Genomic DNA, 18225 nt, shown 5'->3' with positions numbered 1-18225 from the left:
GGTCTACACAGTTCTGGGTGCACCCTGGGGCCACAGCTCAGTGCAGGGGGAACAAAACTGGCCTGCCTCCCTCTGCTTTGCCCCCTGGGCCCAGTTCTGGGATAAGAGGAGGCCTAGGACCTGCTTCAGGGGCTAGCCTGCTTCCTCATCTTACAGATGGGGAAGCTGAGGCTCAGAGAGTCTTCATTGCCTTGTTGAGCATTACAGTGAGTTCAGAGATAGGTCCAACTCCTGGGCCTGAGGAAGGCCCCAGACCCTTTGGGAAGCTGCTCCAAGCCAATGACTGAACATAGTTTTACTTTTACAGTTGATCAGAAAGAGTGAGCTACTATACCTTCTGTTAATAGAGATTTTTATTGTGAACAAAGATGATTTTAGAACCAGAAGAGACCTCACAAAACAGATCTGGAGGGTGCCTGGGCAGCACAGTGGGTTACAGCTCAGGTCATGATCTCAGGGGCATGAGATCGAGCCCTGTATTGGGCTCCACACTCAGCATGGAGTCTTCTTGAGATCGTCTCTCTCCCTCTCTCTTTCTCTCTCAAATAAATAAATCTTAAAAACAAGTCCTGAGTTGTTCTGGCCCCTGCCCCAGCCTGAGTCACGTTGCGGAGACGCCTCCTGCTGGTCCAAGGAGGCTCTCTCTGCACCCTGGTGGGACCGGTGGCGGGACAGGACACCAGGGGAGAAGAGGCAACAGCCTGGGGCCTAGGGGCTTCTCGCCCAACGCCCACCGGGACTGGCCTCCTGAAGGAGGTCTGGAGGACACGAAGGACACACAAAGGAATATGAGGCAGAGCTGCCACTTACACCAAATCCATGTGTCTCTAGAGGAGGGCAGTGAGGGGAGGACCTGTCTCTGGCTGGGACCCCGTGGCATCGAGCCCCTCACTTGCCACACCCAGTTCCCTGTGTCTGCCTGCCTGCCCTATGCCTCCCCCTGGAAATGACTGCCTAATGGGGGGAACTCAGAGAGGGCGCCAGTCCAGGGGGGCAGTGACCTTCAAGGTGGTCAGTAGTGGTTGTCCCCCATTAGGCTACCTTCTAGCAACACTCCCACCAGAGGGAGAGTCTTTTTTTTTTTTAATAGATTTTATTTGAGAGACAGCAGGAGGGAGGGAGGGAGGGGCAGAGGGAGAAACAGACTCCCGGTTGAGCTTCGAGCCCGACACAGTGCTCAATCCCAGGACCCCAAGATCATGACCTGAGCCGAAGGCAGACGCTTAACCAACTGAGACACCCTAGTGCCCATGGATGGAGAGTCTTGAGACACAGAGCAGATCCCAAACCATCTTCCTTCAGACCTTCCTTTGCTCCTCACAAATCCTTGAAGGTTGCCTAACATCCCCCTCTGGCTTCAGCTCTGGTCATGCTCAGCCGCTTAGAGCAGAAGCACACTCCTTTTTCGTTTTATTTCCTGTACAGCAAAACACACATTTAGAAAAATGAGCAAAGCACAAATGTGCAGCCTAAAAAGTTGCTATGACTTGAACATTTTTATTATCCTACCAAGGATCTCCAGCCCCCGTGTGCCCTACCCATCACAGCACTGCCCCTCCTGTGTCACCAGCAACCCCTGCTGGGGCTTTGGGGAGGTTCCTGTTCTTGTTTTGCTATAAAGCCTTCACCACTTAATTATACATCCATCACAGTGGTTTCCTGTTTTTGTATTTTATGTGAATGGAATCATAGATGAAAGCTTTGACACCTGGCTTCTTTTGCTCATCATGTCTTTGAGACCCATTCCTCCTTTCCCTTACCTTCTCCACTTTTGGATTGAGCAGCTTTTTTTTTTTTTTTTTTTTTTTAATTTTAAAGTCATTCTACTTTCCTCTTCTAATTGGAAAGTTATACAGTCTATTTCTGTTCTCACCTGAGTCTAGAGGAACAAATATTTTTACCCTCTTAGACAACATAAGGACTTCTGGTGACTTTGGCACCATCGATCTCCTTCAATACCTGATATCATTGTATGTATCTAATTCTGTATTGTTGTTGTTATTTAACTCCCATCCAAAAGGAAAGAAGGAAGGAAGGAGAAGGAGAAAGAAAGAAAGAAAGAGAAACAACTCCCATCCAAGACAGTGTTTCTTAATTTTTTTTTTTTTTAATTCATGTGCAACACAGAGAGAAACAGAGAGTCAGAGACACAGGCAGAGGGAGAAGCAGGCTCCATGCAGGGAGCCCGACGTGGAACTCGATCCCAGGTCTCCAGGATCACGCCCTGGGCTGCAGGCGGTGCCAAACCGCTGCACCACCGGGGCTGCCCTTTTTTTTTTAAATTTTTAAAAAATTTATATATATATATATATTTTTATTTATCAAGACAGTGTTTCTTCCCCCCCCCCCTTGAAAAAGGAAGGGGTATTTTAATAGTATTAAAACTTTTGCAGGATGCCTGAGTGGCTCAGTGGTTGAGCCTCTGCCTTCAGCTCAGGGCATGATCCCAGGATCCAGGATCGAGTCCAACATTGGGCTCCCTGCATGGAGCCTGCTTCTCCATCTGCCTATGTCTGCGCCTCTCTCTCTCTCTCTCTCATGAATAAAAAAATCTTAAAAAAAATAAAACTTTTTTATTGGGGCACCTGTGTGGCCCAGTTGGTTAAGCATCCAACTCTTGGTTTTGGCTCAGGTTGTGATCTCAAGGTTATGAGACTCATCATGCTCACTGGAGAGTCTGCTTGAGAGTCTCTCACTGCCCCTCCCCCACTGCAAAGAATTAAATCTTAAAACTCTTTTATTATGCTAAAATATATGTAATATGAACTTTACCATTTTAGGGGCACCTAAGGGACTCAGTTGGTTAAGCATCTGCCGTTGGCTCAGGTTATGATCCTGGCATCCTGGGATCGAGCCTCACATCAGACTCCCTGCTCTGCAGAGTCTGTTTCTCTGTCCTCTTGTTCTTGCACTCTCACTTTCTCTCCCCTCTCAAGTAAATTAATAAAATCTTTAAAAAATAATAAATGGCCTTTTTAAAAAATTTTTACTTATTTATGATAGTCACACAGAGAGAGAGAGAGAGGCAGAGACACAGGCAGAGGGAGAAGCAGGCGGGAGCCCGATGTGGGATTCGATCCCGGGTCTTCAGGATTGCACCCTAGGTCAAAGGCAGGCGCTAAGCCTCTGCGCCACCCAGGGATCCCTAAATGGCCTTTAAAAACTTACCATTTTAAATGTACGATTCTGTGGCATTCAGTATATTCTCATTACTGGGAATCATCACTACTATCTATCCTTTGAACTCTTGCTCCTGTAAAGCAGAAACTGTCCCCATTAAACAGCTCCCCATTCTCCCTACTCTAGGCCCTGGTGCCCACTATTCTATTTTGTCTCTGAATTTAATGATTCTGACACATAGTTGGGCAGTAAGCTCAGTTGGTTAGAGTGCGATGCTAATAACACCAGGGTCGAGGGTTCACTCCCTGTACAGGCCAGTACTTCATCTGTGCCCACTTGAGTAGCACATGTACTAAAATTGGAATGATACAGAGATTAGCATGGCCCCTGCACAAGGATGAATGTCACTACTCTGGGAACCTCATGCAGGTGGCATTGTCTTGTCCTTTTCTGTCTGGCCTATCTCACTCAGCATAGTGTCTTTAAGATTCATCCACATTATAGTAGGTGTCAGGAATTCCTTCCTTGTTTTAGAGAGAGAGAGAGAAAGCATGCGCACACATGCGGGGGCAGAGGTAGGGGGAGACAGAGAATCCTAAGTAGGCCCCATGCCTGGCACAGAGCCCCATGTAGGGCTCAAGCTTATGACCCTAAGATCATGACTCGAGCAGAAATCAAGAGTCGGATGCTTAACCGACTGAACTACCCAGATGCCCTAGATTTCCTTCCTTTTAAAGGCTGAATAAGATTCCACTGTATGGATGGACCACATTTTTTTTTTAATATTTTATTTATTTATTCATGAGAGACACGGAGAGAGAGACAGACAGAGACACAGGCAGAGGGAGAAGCAGGCTCCATGCAAGGAGCCCGATGTGGGACTCGATCCCGGGTCTCCAGGATCAGGCCGTGGGCCGAAGGCAGACGCTCAACTGCTGAGCCACCCAGGCGTCCCTGGACCACATTGTTTATCCATTCATCTGACAGTGGACATTTGAGTTGCTTTCATCTTTTGGTTATTGTTAATAATGCTGCCATAGACATGGATGTATAAAATATCTGTTTGTCTCTGTTTTTATTGTTTGGAGTATATACCTCAAAGTGGAATTGCTGGGTCACATGGTAATTCTCCATTTACTTTTTTGAAGAACCAACAGAGTTTTCCACTGTGGCTGCACCATTTCACATTCTTACCATCAATGCACAAGGTTCTAATTTCTCCACATCCTGGTCAACTTATTCTTTTCTTTTGTTTTATTGTAGCAGTCCTAATGGGTGTTAAGTGGTATCTCATGGTTTTGATTTTGATTTGCAGTTCCTCAAAGATCAGTGATATTAAGCATCTTTTTATGTGTTTATTGGCCATCTACATATCTTTTTTTTTTAACATTTTATTTATTTATTCATGAGAGACACAGAAGGAGAGAGAGGCAGAGACACAGGCAGAGGGAGAAGCAGGCTTCAAGCAGGGAGCCCGACGTGGTCTCCAGGATCACACCCTAGGCTGAAGCCTGCGCTAAACCGCTGAGCCACCAGGGCTCTCCGCCATCTACATATCTTTGGAAAAATGTTCAAGTCCTTTGCCGATTTCTTAACTAGATTGTTTGCTTTCTTGGTGTTGTCATAGACAGTATTATTTATTTATTTAAAGATTTTATTTATTTATTCATGAGAGAGAGAGAAAGAGAGACAGGCAGAGGGAGAAGCAGGCTCCATGCAGGAAGCCCAACGTGGTATTCGATCCTGGGACTCCAGGATCACACCCTGAGCCAAAGGCAGACACTTAACCTCTGAGCCACCCAGGCATCCCTAGACAGTATTTTTATCATTTTTATTTATTTATTTTTATTTTTATTTTTTATACAGTATTTTTATTTTTTATGGTTTTCTTTTTTTTTTTTTTTTAATTTATTTATGATAGGCACACAGTGAGAGAGAGAGAGGCAGAGACACAGGCAGAGGGAGAAGCAGGCTCCATGCACCGGGAGCCCGATGTGGGATTCGATCCCGGGTCTCCAGGATTGCGCCCTGGGCCAAAGGCAGGCGCCAAACCGCTGCGCCACCCAGGGATCCCTATACAGTATTTTTAATATGTAATTTTCTTAGATTGGATTCTTTAGGAGCAAAACCTGAAATGGAGATTTTGTGCAAGTGATTTATAGAGGGAATGTTCTCAGGATAAGCTGAATGGAGGAATCAGGATAGGTTGAAGTAAAAGGAAAAAAACAAAGGATGGAAGTGGTCTTGGCTGGAGTCTAGCTTTAGCGGATCCCACAGGAAGCTCTGGAGTATGAATTGTCCCACAGGTGGTCCTGCCTTGAGGTCAAGGCACCAGCCTCATGGGCCCCAGGATCAGCAAGAAATTGGCGCTCCAAGTAGAGAGATGATCTCCTGGGCTAGGGCCATTAGCCGTTAACATTCACAGCACTCAGGCAGGGCCCACTCCTAGCTCCAAGCCAGAAAGAGCATCTGGGTAGGGCCCCACCAGTGACTACCAAGTCTATCCCTTGAACTGCTCACATCTACTTCTTCCTCACATTAAGTTCAATCTATTCAGACACAAATTCTGCAGTATTCTAATGGGTCACAGTATCTGGGGGAACTTGTGAGAAATGGGTAGAGGATGAACTGCAGTTTACCTCCAGGCCACAAATCCTACTGAACATCTTCCTTTTCTGCCTCCCATTCTGGATTTCTTCACAGCTCACACTTTGGCTTTCCTAGATTGTTCATGCCTGGGGGCTGAGCTCCTGGGAGGGCATGTTGCCATTCTTGCTTATTTATGGTTACCGGGTGTGGGAGCACCAAAACATTCCCATTCCCCTGAATGCCTGCTCTGATTGCCTGAGCACACCATACACATTCCTGCCTGCCCCCATCATGTGGCAGGTAGCCCTACATACTCCCAGTGATGAAGGTCAGTTATCCCTGGCAATACAGTTACTCCCTTCTCTGCCCACTGATCTACTAGCACGAGTTGTCCCACTTGATCAGGGGCAGTCATAGTTTCAACATGATTATGACCCCTGGTAGAAATGTCCTCTTAGGTGACTTCTAGGATCAAGGGGCTCACATGTTGCAGAACAGGAAGCACAAATTCCTCAAGCAGGTCACTGGGTATTGTACATATTAGGGACACAGCATAAAGTGGTTATTGATACAGTGTATATACTGCTTCCTGGAGGCTAGCATTCCACCTCCCAGGTGTCATCTCCAAGTTGTAGCCTCATCTGAATCTCCATGTGGATAGCCCTTCATTCTACCAGCAACTTCTGAATGGTGCATATTTGGTCAGAATGGTGGGTTCCTGGTAATATGCCCATTGCCATACCTACTATGCCATAATGCAGGTCCTTTGGTCACTAGGCAGTTATGTGGGATTCCACGTCAGCCAATCAGACACCTCGTGAGCTCTTGATAGTAGCGCTGAAGTATTGCAGCAGAAAAGGCAAACCCACATCCAGATACATGGCAGTCTTGGTGAACATGAGTTATTGCTCTTTCTAGAATAGAAGGGATCCAGTGCAATCAACTTGCCAAAAGTAGCTAGTTGGCTCCTGCAGGGAGCTCAGTCTTGGTTTCTGATGGTGTCAGGTTACATTTGGCAGTGGCAGTAGCTGGGTCATCCTTGGTTAGAAGGAGCCCATGCTTTTGGGCTCATGCATAGATAGCTTCCACTCTGCTACCACGACTACTTCATTGGGGAGACTAATGTGCCAGCACTACGGGGACAAGAGGGCAGAGCCTGGCTTATGCTCATTAGTCAGTCCATTCTATAGGCTTGGTTGTATAGAGCCTCTGTGGTGGATGCTCACTGGTGAACATTAACATACAATACAAAGATCTTCACTCTCTGTACCAATTCCCATAGGCCTGCCAACATGCCTTGTCCTCAGACCTTTTTATCTCTGAACTTTCAATTTTTTTTTTATTTAATTTTTTTTTTATTTATTTATGATAGTTACAGAGAGAGAGAGAGAGAGGCAGAGACACAGGCAGAGGGAGAAGCAGGCTCCATGCACCGGGAGCCCGATGTGGGATTCGATCCCGGGTCTCCAGGATCGCGCCCTGGGCCAAAGGCAGGCGCCAAACCGCTGCGCCACCCAGGGATCCCTATCTCTGAACTTTCAGATTGCTCCTTTCAGGGTCCCAACAGGCCAACTAAGCCATGTACCACTGTCTATGAGTTCAGGCTACATTTCCTGCCACACAAAGTGAATGGCCAAGTTCACTGCCTGAAGCTTTGCCTATGGGGGTGACTGCCTCTCACCACTGTCTTTCAGGGAAGCTGCTGAATGGGGATACAGTGCAGCAGTAGACCATTTTCAGCCCATACCAACATATTGATCCAACCTTCCTATGAACCAAGCACTTGCTTTTTGCTCCTCTGTCACCATGTCCAGGGAATCCCTGAGACAATTGGTGATAGATGTTGGTGCTATAGTGGTAGGTGACAAAGGATCTGGACCACCTACATCTGCATCTACACGAAGCCTTCTTCTTCTTCTTCTTTTTTTTTTTTTTTTAAACATTTTATTTATTTATTTATGAGAGACACAGAGAGAGAGAGAGAGAGAGGCAGAGACACAGGCAGAGGGAGAAGCAGGCTCCATGCAGGAAGCCTGATGTGGGACTCAATCCCAGGACTCCAGGATCATGCCCTGGGCCAAAGGCAGGCACCAAACCGCTGAGCCACCCAGGGATCCCTACACGAAGCCTTCTAATCCTGGATCTGCCCCTTAGATTATGATGTCTCTACCTGACTTTATGTTTTGGTAGCCTGATGGAAACAAGTGATGGGCAATTCTGGCCTCTGAGTCACTTCTGATGTCCCATGGAAACTTTCCATCTACCAGAGCCCAGTAGCAAGCCAGAAGTTACTTTTTGAGTTGCTTGATCTGTGAGTTTGTAGTTTCCATCAAATTTGAAAAGACATATCAGCTATTATATTTTCAAATAGTATTTGTCTTCTTCCCAACCCCTGCATCCATTTCCAGGGACTCCAATTACACATTAGGCCTCTTGAAGTTGTCCTACAGCTCACTGGTGTTCTGTTTGTTCTTTTTAGGCTCGTTTCTCTGTTTCATTTACTTTTTCTATGTCTTCCAGTTCACTTATTCTTTTGCTGTGTTTAATCTGCTGTTAGTCTCATTCAGTATATTTTCCATTTCTGATATATTTTCTTTTAGAAGCTCGATCTGAGTCTTTTTTGTCTACTAAAAAAAAAAAAAAAAAAAAAAAAGAGAGTTGTCAGTGTCCCTTCTTTCAAATCCTACTGAACATCTTCCTTTTCTACCTCCCATTCTGGATTTCTTCACAGCTCACATTAAGTTCAGTCCATTCAGACACAAATTCCCTGGCTCCCTTTCAAGAAGGGACACTGACAGCTCTCTCTCTCTTTTTTTTTTTTAGATGGGGGCGGGGGGGGGGGGGCAGAGGAAGGAGAGGGAGAGAAGCAGACTCCCAGATGAGCAAGGAGCCAGACCCAGGGCATGACCCTAAGCTCATGACTTGAGTTGAAATCAAGAGTCCCGTGCTCAACTGACTGAGCCACCCAGGCACCCACTTCACTGATAGCTCTTAAGTGCCAGGCCTTCTTCCTGGGCGCAAGGGAAACAAATGACTGATGTAGAATTGCAGAGTGTTGTCCAGAAGTGCTTGGAGATCAGAGGTCAGGGACCTATCCCTAGACAACATTCTTGACCTTTCTGTGGGCAAAGCCAAAGAGCTCCCTCCTGGGGAGGCCTGGGTTCCCTGCTGTGCTTCCCCCACCCAGCGCTGGGCCTCAGCTTCCTATGGTGTAAAGGGAACATGAAACCCTGCTTCTGTTTCCTGGGTCTCTTGGGGGCTCGGATGAAACAAGAGGGGGAAGAGGGTAGGGGCAGGTACTGGTGTGGTCTCTAGGCTGGCCTCCAGGTCACTGGCAGGTGGCCTGATCTTGCCAATGCCCAGGCCTAGACTCTACTACTGTACTGGTTCTGCAGAGGTGACCGGTGCTCGTTCATCCAGCACCGGCAGGCCAGGCCCTGGGCCCCAAGCAGCCACCCTGTCTTTGCGAAGCCTTATCGCCATCCACAGATCCCACTGCCCGGACTCCACCCTGGCTGCCAGTCCCAAACTCTGCAGTGACCCCGCCCGGCGAGGAGAGGGCCGGGCACAGGGTCCAGGAGTCCGCGTGCTGGAGGAGTGCTCAAGGTGGGCAGGGGGCGGCCCGGGCTCGGACGGCCCCTCTGGGCTGGAACGGGCGGTTTAGGACGCCCTGTAGCGCATCCCGGGCAGCGGGCCCGCAGAGGCCTCCGCTAGGGTCTGTCCAGCGGCCACGAGCGAGTGCACGCGCGGTTCTGGAAGAGCGGGCGCCGCTGGCCCCGCCGCCCAGGGGTGGCGGACCTTCCGCAGCGGGCGGGCGGCGGGCGGCGGGCGGCGGGCGGCGGGCGGCGCCACACCCAGAGGGATCCCCGCGGCCCGCGGCAGCAGCACGCAGGGCCTCTGCTCCTGCCCTCCCCCGCGCCGCCCGGGCCCCGCCCCCTCCGCGCCCCACCGCCCGGGGTCAGCCAATCGCAGGGCGCGTTGCTGGGCGGCGCGGGGCGGGCTGGGCCTACAGGGGGGCGCGTTGTTGGGCTGCAGCGCCGCAGGCCGCACCCAGCTCGGGCGGCGGGGGCAGCGCTGGAGGCTGAGGGGGCGGAGAGGCCGGGCGGGCCGGGGCTGCGGGCTAGGGAGCGCCCGGCGGACAGGGGGCGGAGCCGGAGCCGGAGCCGGAGCTGGAGCCGACGCGCGGCAGCCGCCCTCGGACCTGGGAGCCTGTGCGCTGCCCGCGATTCGCCCCCTGAGGTGAGGCCCGCGCGCGGGGGCGGCGGCGGCGGCGGGGCGCCGGGGGCCGCAGGCCGGTCCGTGGGGCCTGCAGCGGCGGCGCGGGAGGCCGGGCGGAGGCGGGCGGGGGCCGTGCGGGGCGGGGCGCTGGCGGGGGCGCGGGGCCGCGCTGGGAGGGGTGGTCGCCCCTCGGCCGGCGGCCGTGACCCGGCGCAGGCAGGACCGCTCCCCGCGGACCGTCGGCGGCGCGCGTTCCTCGGTGGGAGCGGCGGGGCGGCCGGCCGGGGGGGGGGCGGGGCGCGGCGGGGTCGCGAGCGGACGCCGGGGCAGCAGGTGCTGGCGGCCGCCGGGGCCTCGGCCTGCGGCTCCGGGCTCCGTGCGGCCCCCGCAGCGTCGCTGCCCGTGGGCTCTGGGCGTTTGAGGGCGGCAGTGCTGCCCGCCAGACCTGCGTGAAGACGGCGGCGGTTGTCCTGGAGCTTCTCGGCCATCCTCTCGCTCTTCTTTCGCTAAGGTTTTCTGGGGGAGGTGCCAGGGCTTCGTGCTTTCAACAGTTACTTTTGTTTGTACTCTTGTAATTCCCGGTTCAGGATGTGTTTGTAGGTGATTTGTGTTGGCTTCATGCACGCGTACCTTCCGATAAATACGTTGGCTAACCTGAAAGTGCTGGCAGTGTGGTAGGTGATTTTATGCCTAAAGGACATAAAGCAACTGGTGTATCCCTAAGAAGCGAAACACGTCTGAGAGCTGTATGCATTGTTGGTGAATGATTACGGAAAGATTGTTTGGGGTATATGTGGAAAGTGGATTGAAATCTTAATGGGGAGGGGTGCCTGGGTGGCTCGGTGGGTTCTTCCTCCGCCTTCGGCTCAGGTCAGGATCCCGGGGTCCTGGGCTTGAGCTCCCCGCACGCTGGGGGCTTCTCCCTCTGCCTCTCCCCTTGTTTGTGCTCCCCACCCCCTCCCAACAAATAAATGAAGTCTTAAAAAAAAAAGAGAAATCTTAATGGGGAGAAGAAATAGGCTTGCTGAAAGGTGCGCGCTGTTTCCTTTGCAAAACATCAGTCCTGCGGAGTGGGAGTGGATGAGTAAGAGTTCAGCAGGCGCCGGGAGGGGAGCGCGCATCTGGCCTGGGGGGTGAGTGGTGTGAGGGTGCGATTGTAAAATTCAGTCTCCAGTTAATGGGCTGATGCTAGCAGTGTAGACATTATTTTTTAAAATCCGAAGTCATAATATACCCCTCGATTTCTGACTGTGGGGGAAAACTAGAATAGTAAAGGTGTTTTTTAAGGAAGTGAATGGTTTTGGCAGTTACAACTGCTTTTCAGAGTTTTGATGTGGTTTACAGCAGGTCAGCTGGTATGATTTGTTTTACTGCTTGTTGCTAGGTTTAGATTTTAGTCACACAGGCTCACTGAATGCCATGAATCTAAATTCTACCCAGTCTCCAAAAGATGGATAGTTTTCTTTCTAAAATACGATTTATACAGCTGACCATTTTTCCTTTAAGTCTTTGACATTACTTGATTCTGATAAGATTTTGTTTGGTGTTCAGCTTTGCGTTAACCGATTTTTACCACAAAAGCTGTTTCTTTAGATGATTATTAGTTTCCAGGTAGTTCTTTCAAATAGTCAAGTGTATTGTCTGAAAAGTAAATACTTGAAATGCTTTAAAACAGGTTGTTAAAAAAAAAAAATCACATATCCTATCAGTGTTAAAATTCACCTTGTCTCAATTTCTAACAGTTTGACAAAAAAAGGTATATTATAGGAAACTTAAGAGTACAGATTGACTTACTTACTTTACATGTTGTCATGTACATGTAGCGAGAAGGGTGCAATAAGTCCCTGTTTAATCTCATCCAGCTTCAGCTATTAACAGTTATTAACTCATAGCCAGTCTTTATCTGTATGCCCAAACCCAGATTTCATGTCATTTTAACTTAAATATTTCAGTGTGTATATCTACATACATTTAAAAAAAAGATAAACACAAATACGACTGTCACAAAAAATGAATAATTTCTCATTACCTTCAAATAACCAATGTTAAATTTTTCTGATTGTGTAGTAGTTTTTTGTTTGTTTTTTTGTTTTTTGGTAACAGTTTGAATCAGGATCCAAATGCTATTTGTACATTGTAACTTTTTTTTTTAAGATTTTTTTTTTTTAATTCATTTATTCATGAGACACAGAGAGAGACCAAGAGAGAGTCAGAGACATATGCAGAGAGAGAAGCAGGCTCCATGCTGGGAGCCCGATGTGGGGCCCCATCCCGGGTCTCCAGGATCACACCCTGGGTTGAAGGCAGCGCTAATCTGCTGAGCCACTCAGGCGTCCCTGTAACTTGTTTTAATCTGTGGGTCTGCCTCCATCTTTTGTCTTTCCTTGCAATTTATTTATTGATGAAACTCTGTGGTTTGTCCTGTGGAGTTACACACAGTCTGGATTTTATTCTGTATTGTAGTTTAACTACACAGAAATGAATGTGCATAGGTAGATAAATTTAAAGGTGTGATCAAATTGAGATTTGATTTATTTTTGGCAACAAAAACCTTAATAGGGTAGTAGGCAGGTAATGATTAGTAGTCTTTCTTCTTGTTAGCAGCCCTTGATGCTCAATGCCTCCAATCATTTTATTTCTTTATTCATTTATTTAATTTAGATAGAGAACGCAAGCAGGCAGGGGCAGAGGGAGAAAGAGAGAGACTCTTAGGAAGACTCCATGCTCAGTGTGGAGTCCCTCATGGGGCTTGATCCCATAACTTGAGCCAAAATCAAGAGTTGATTACTTAACTGAGCCATGCAGATGCCCCAGAGTCATTATTTTATTAGGCTTTGGGAAGTGATGATATTTTAATTCTATAACTTCATAATTTATTAGCTGGAATGCTTCTATAAAGAGAAATGTCCTGGGGTGTCCTGGGTGGTTGATTTCAGTTCAGGTCATGATCTTGGTTCTCTTGGGTTTTTGTTTTTTTTTTTAAAATCAAACATTACATTATTTTATTTTATTTTATTTTTTATAAAAAGATTTTATTTATTCATGAGAGACACAGAGAGAGGCAGAGACATAGGCAGAGGGAGAGGCAGGCTTCCCGTGGGGAGCCGGATGCGGGACTCCATCCCAGGACCCCAGGATTATGCCCTGAGCCTAAGGCCGACACTTGACCACTGAGCCATCCAGGCGTCCCTGGGTTCTTGGGATTGAGCCCCGCTCGGGGCTCTGTGCTCAGTGGGCAGTCTTTGGAGATTCTCTCCTAATCTCTCTGCCCCTCCCCCTGCTCTCTCATGCAGGTATGTTCTCTCTCAAATAAATAAATAAATCTTTACAAAAAAAAAAAAAAAAAAAGAAAAATGCTCCTTCCATAATTTGGTTACCCTGATTTTAGCTCTTTTGGGCAAAGTAGGCTAAATGGTTAATTTGTCTGCAGTATTCACTAGTTCTCAAAATGAGTTGGGATACTCTAAAAGTGGCTAGTGAGTTGTGTATGTGTTCGTGTCTTTGTGAACTGGTGGATTTAAACATATTTGATATGGTTCAGTCCACTGTAGGTATTATCCTTATTGATGCTTTGAACACAACTCTAAAAGTCTTTGATCTTTCTAGTGTGACAAACTGCACTAGGCTCCTCTTATACATTTTTTCCCCCGTTTTTAAAGATTTTATTTCTTCATGAGAGACACAGAGAGGCAGAGATATAGGCAGAGGGAGAGGCAGGCTCTCCATGGGGAGCCTGATGTGGGACTCCATCCCAGGACCCCAGGATTGTGTCCTGAGCCAAAGGCAGACATTCAGCTGCTGAGCCAGGTGCCCCCTCTTGTACATTTTCTGTCCCAAGCCCTGGAATGATCCATTTCTCCAAGGGGCTTTGATTTCTTTTAATGAAAAATGACATTTAGTAATGACAGTCTGTACCCTGGGGTTGTTCAGTGTTTCTAGGTTGATCATTGTTTCTAGGTCTTCCCAGTGCACAGATAGATCTCAGGTCACTACACAGAGTTCTATCTAATCTTCTTCTTTTTTTTTTTATTTTATTTTAAGATTTTTATTTATTCATGAGAGACACAGAGGGGCTGAGGCAGAGGGAGAAGCAGGCTCCTTGTGGGGAGCCTGATGCGGGACTTGATCCCATGACCCTGGGATCACGACCTGAGCTGAAGGCAAACGCTTGACCACTGAACCACCAAGGTGCGCCTCTACTTAACCTTCTTGATCTTATGCCAGTATCTTTTTTTCTTCCAAGACAGACATCTTGATTCTAATTACTCATTTTTAAGGCTTTATTTATTTATTTGAGAGAGAGAGAGAAAGCGCGTGAGCTCACTGAGTTGGGGGGGGGGGGGACAGAGGGAGAGGGAGAAGCAGACTTCCTGCTGAGCAGGGAGCCCGACTGATTTGGGGCCTTGATTCCAGAATCCTGACCTCCTGACTTGAGCCAAAGGCGGACCCTTAACTGACTGAGCCACCCAGGCGCCCCTAATTACTTATTTTATCCTACACTGTACACATCTCAGCTTCAGAAGAATATGAAAACTATCATCAATTAATAAAAATTAATTTTTTTTGCATCCCCATTAGAGATAAAAAGTCAAATTACTGTGTTTTAAAGTCACTTAAAATAGTTACTCTGATTTTGCTGTTGGGTGCATAGGTTTCTGGGGGTTTTATCTTTCAGTATTTAGGGATTACTTTTTAAAAATTTGATAATTCTGTAAAATATTAAAAGGTTTTCAAAGTCAAATGTATGGAACAAGGTATAGTCAAGGAAGTCTTCTTTCCCTTAATTTTCACCTATGCCTCTTGTGGGTGACCTTTTTACATTTTAATTTTATGGTTACATTCAAACTTCCTCTTTATTAGATAGGTGGTAGTGTATTATACACATTTTTTCACCATACTTTAAAAGTTTTTTTTTTTTTTTAATGTGGTAAAATACATACAATATAAAATTTGCCATCTTAACCATTTGTAAATGTATGGTTCACTGGTATTATATACAAGCACATTGTTCTGCAGCCATCACTACCATGATCCCAGGACCTTTTCATCTTGTGAAACTGGATCTTTGTGCCTAGTAAGCAATAACCCCACATTCTCTTCTGCTCCCAGCTCCTGTCTGTGTCCTATGATTTTAACTACTCTCTCATATAATTGGAACCATGTGGTGGTTGCCCTTTGGTGACTGGCTCATTTCACTGAGCATAACGTTGTCAAGGTTCATCCGTGTTGTAGCATGTGTTAGAACGTCCTTACTTTTGAAGACTTAATAATACTCTGTTATGTAGATATAGCACATAACTGGAAAACTGAATTTTTTGGTACATTTTAAGTTGGTGTGATGTCATACTAAAATTCTACTGAGAAGATTCTAGCCTTTTTTAAAAAAATATTTTATTTTTATTTATTTATTTGCAAGAGAGTGAATGAGAGAGAGAAGGAGCAGGGGGAGGGGCAGGGGCAGAGGGAGAAGCAGACAGGGAAGCTGAGCAGGGAGCCTGACGCAGGGCTCCATCCTGGGTTCCAGGATCATGACCTGAGCTGAAGGCAGACGCTTCACTGCTGGAGCCCCCCAGGTGCCCTGGTTCTAGCTTGCTTGCCTGCTTCCTTTCTTCCAAGATTTTATTTATTTATTCATGAGAGACACAGAGAGAGAGAGGCAGAGACATGGACAGAAGGAGAAGCAGGCCTCCCTGTGGGAAGCCCAAAGCAGGACTCAATCCCAGGATCCCCAAGATCATGCCCTGAGCTGAGGGCAGATGCTCAACCACTGAGCCACCCAGGCGTCCCTAGCCTTCTTTATTATGTGGTGGTTGACAGCTACCAGTAGTAAAGACTTCAGTTTTGCATTTTTCTTTTTTTTAAAAAATAGCTGCCATTTTAGCCCTTCAACTATAGCAGTACTGTTTTGGGTGGGTTTTAGCAATGTTCTTTTCTTTTCTTTTCTTTTTCTTTTCTTTTCTTTTCTTTTCTTTTCTTTTCTTTTCTTTTCTTTTTTCTTTTCTTTTCAAGATTTTATTTATTCATGAGAGACAGAGAGAGAAAGGCAGAGACATAGGCAGAGAGAGAAGCGGGCTCCATGCAGGTACCCCGATGTGGACTTGATCCCAGGACTCCAGGATCACGCCCTGAGCCAAAGGCAGAGGCTCAACTGCTGAGCCACCCAGACGCCCTAGCAGTGTTATTTCTGAGATGAAATCGTCTAACTCACTGACACAGTGAGTCCTTTAATTTTATTTTTAAAAGGTTTTTTGAGAGAGAAAGCATGAGAGAGAGAGAAAGAGAACAAGTTGGGGGAGGGGCAGAGGGAGAGGGAGAAGCAGACTCCCCACTGAGCAGGGAGCCCTACGTGGGTTTGGATCCCAGGACTCTGAGCTCATCACCTGAGCTAAAAGCAGACACTTCACCAATGGAGCCACCCAGATTCCCCATTAATCAATTCATTAACATTACATTTTAGTAATCTGTTTTTTCTCATGTTAACTGGTATTTTTTCACCCATTATCTCTGTAGGTGTTCATTGAACTCTGAGATATTTAAGATTTGCAGTCTAAAATATTAGACCTATAGAATTTAAGTGTGTGAAAAACAGTGCCTGTAGTCATAGTTATTTATTTATTTTTTTTTTAAATTTCTTATTTATTTACGATAGTCACACAGAGAGAGACAGAGAGAGGCAGAGACACAGGCAGAGGGAGGAGCAGGCTCCATGCACCGGGAGCCCGACGTGGGATTCGATCCCGGGTCTCCAGGATTGCACCCTGGGCCAAAGGCAGGCGCTAAACCGCTGTGCCACCCAGGGATCCCTGTAGTCATAGTTATTAATGATGTTTTGTCAGAATCAGTTTTGTCAATTTTACCTTCATAATACATCCTAAAGCAGACCTTCTGTCCCTTCTCCACTGTCACCACCTGGGACCCAGCAATTATCACATCTCCCTTGAACTTGCACAGCAGGCTCCACCTGGTTTCCCTGAGTCCTTTGTACCCATTCTCTACCTTTCAACCAGGGTGATTTACACAGAAGATAAATTAGATCATGTTCTGTCTTGCTTAAAACCTTTCAAGACTGATAAAAGTGGTCACCTCTAGGCACAGGGAACTGTGTGGCTAGGGAATGGGGTGGGAGGAGAATTTGTTTTCACTGTATAAGCTTATTTATCTTTGGATATATGTTTCAGGTCATGTAGTTGGATTATGTACTCAGAATAAGATAGTCATCTCACAAAGAAATAAAAACCCAGTGACTTCGTGTTATATTTAATGACAGAATCCAAATTTCTTGATCTCCAAGTTCACTTTCTACCATTTTTCCACTTGCTCACTTATGCTGCATTTACAATGGTTTTCCTGGAACCTAGCTCTTGGAATTTGGGAATCGTACATTGATCCCTTGCCTAGAGTGAACACTTATACCACTCTGCATGGCCAGCTTCTCTTTTAGGCTCTTCTTAAATGTCTCTTAAAGAGACTCTCCTTATCTGCCCTCTGTCAAATGGGTTTCTCTTGTTATTTGCTAACTTAGACACTTCTGGTGTCCTTCATTTTTAATGATTTAGTTATGTGTTTACTCTTGTTTTTTCTTCCACAGTAATGATGCTTCATGAAGGTGGAGAGCATATTTATCCACTGTTTAAGCTGGCTCCTTTGTGTTTTTGCTAGAATGAGTTCTTAGTTATAGACGAGACCATGACACTTCCCTGCCTAGAGCTTTTCAGCGACTCCCCCTAGTCCATACATTCCGAGCTCCTGGAGCAGACTTCAAGGTTTGGCCTCTTCTCATATGTATCTCCATTTTCTTCTCTTACAACACTTTGGTCTTGCTTCCCACTGTGTTCTGAGCATGGTAACCTGGCACACAGTATGTGCCCAGTAAATATTTGTGGAATGAATGATTTTAAGACTCAGTCTGTTTAAGTCTTTGGGAAATTAAGTCACACTCTTGGGAAAAGGTTAGCTAAAAATATGAGTTCATAAGCTTCAGGGAAGGCTACATAAAGAAGGTAGAGTTTAAACTTATCCTTAAAAAGTGGGTATGGTGGGTAAAGGGGAAAGTACCATTCTGTGAAGGAGAAATGGGAGTATATGTGTGTGTGTTTTAAACATTTTATTTATTCATTTTAGAGAGAGCATGAGTGAGAGGGGTAGAGAGAGAGAATCTCAAGCAGAGTCCACGCTGAGTGCAGATCCTGCTGAGTGCAGAGCCCAATGTGGGGCTCAGTCCCAGGACCTTGAGATCATCACATGAGCTGAAACCAAGAGTCAGGCGATTAAGCGAGAGCACCACCAAGGCGCTTCAGA

At 46.8% G+C, this 18225-nt stretch overlaps 1 protein-coding gene and 1 pseudogene across 12 annotated transcripts in view; both read left to right on the top strand.

The window, feature by feature from the left end:
* Window positions 1-3448: 3448 nt before the first annotated feature.
* Window positions 3449-3562, top strand: LOC119871321 (annotated as a pseudogene).
* A 6180-nt stretch (window positions 3563-9742) lies between these two features.
* Window positions 9743-18225, top strand: part of ADD1 (adducin 1) — an 87270-nt gene continuing 78787 nt past the window's right edge. For 10 of the 12 annotated variants that reach the window (XM_038533206.1, XM_038533205.1, XM_038533204.1 and 7 more), the window contains exon 1: window positions 9743-9948. The gene's annotated coding sequence lies outside the window, so the exon portion shown is untranslated. Of the gene's footprint in view, window positions 9949-10099; window positions 10187-10325; window positions 10439-18225 lie in introns of those variants that run through there. The other 2 variants (XM_038533202.1, XM_038533203.1) reach the window with 2 other exon arrangements.

Source organism: Canis lupus, chromosome 3 (assembly GCF_011100685.1).
Source record: "Canis lupus familiaris isolate Mischka breed German Shepherd chromosome 3, alternate assembly UU_Cfam_GSD_1.0, whole genome shotgun sequence".
Lineage (NCBI taxonomy): Eukaryota > Metazoa > Chordata > Mammalia > Carnivora > Canidae > Canis > Canis lupus.
This window is presented reverse-complemented; position numbering and strand designations above follow the sequence as displayed.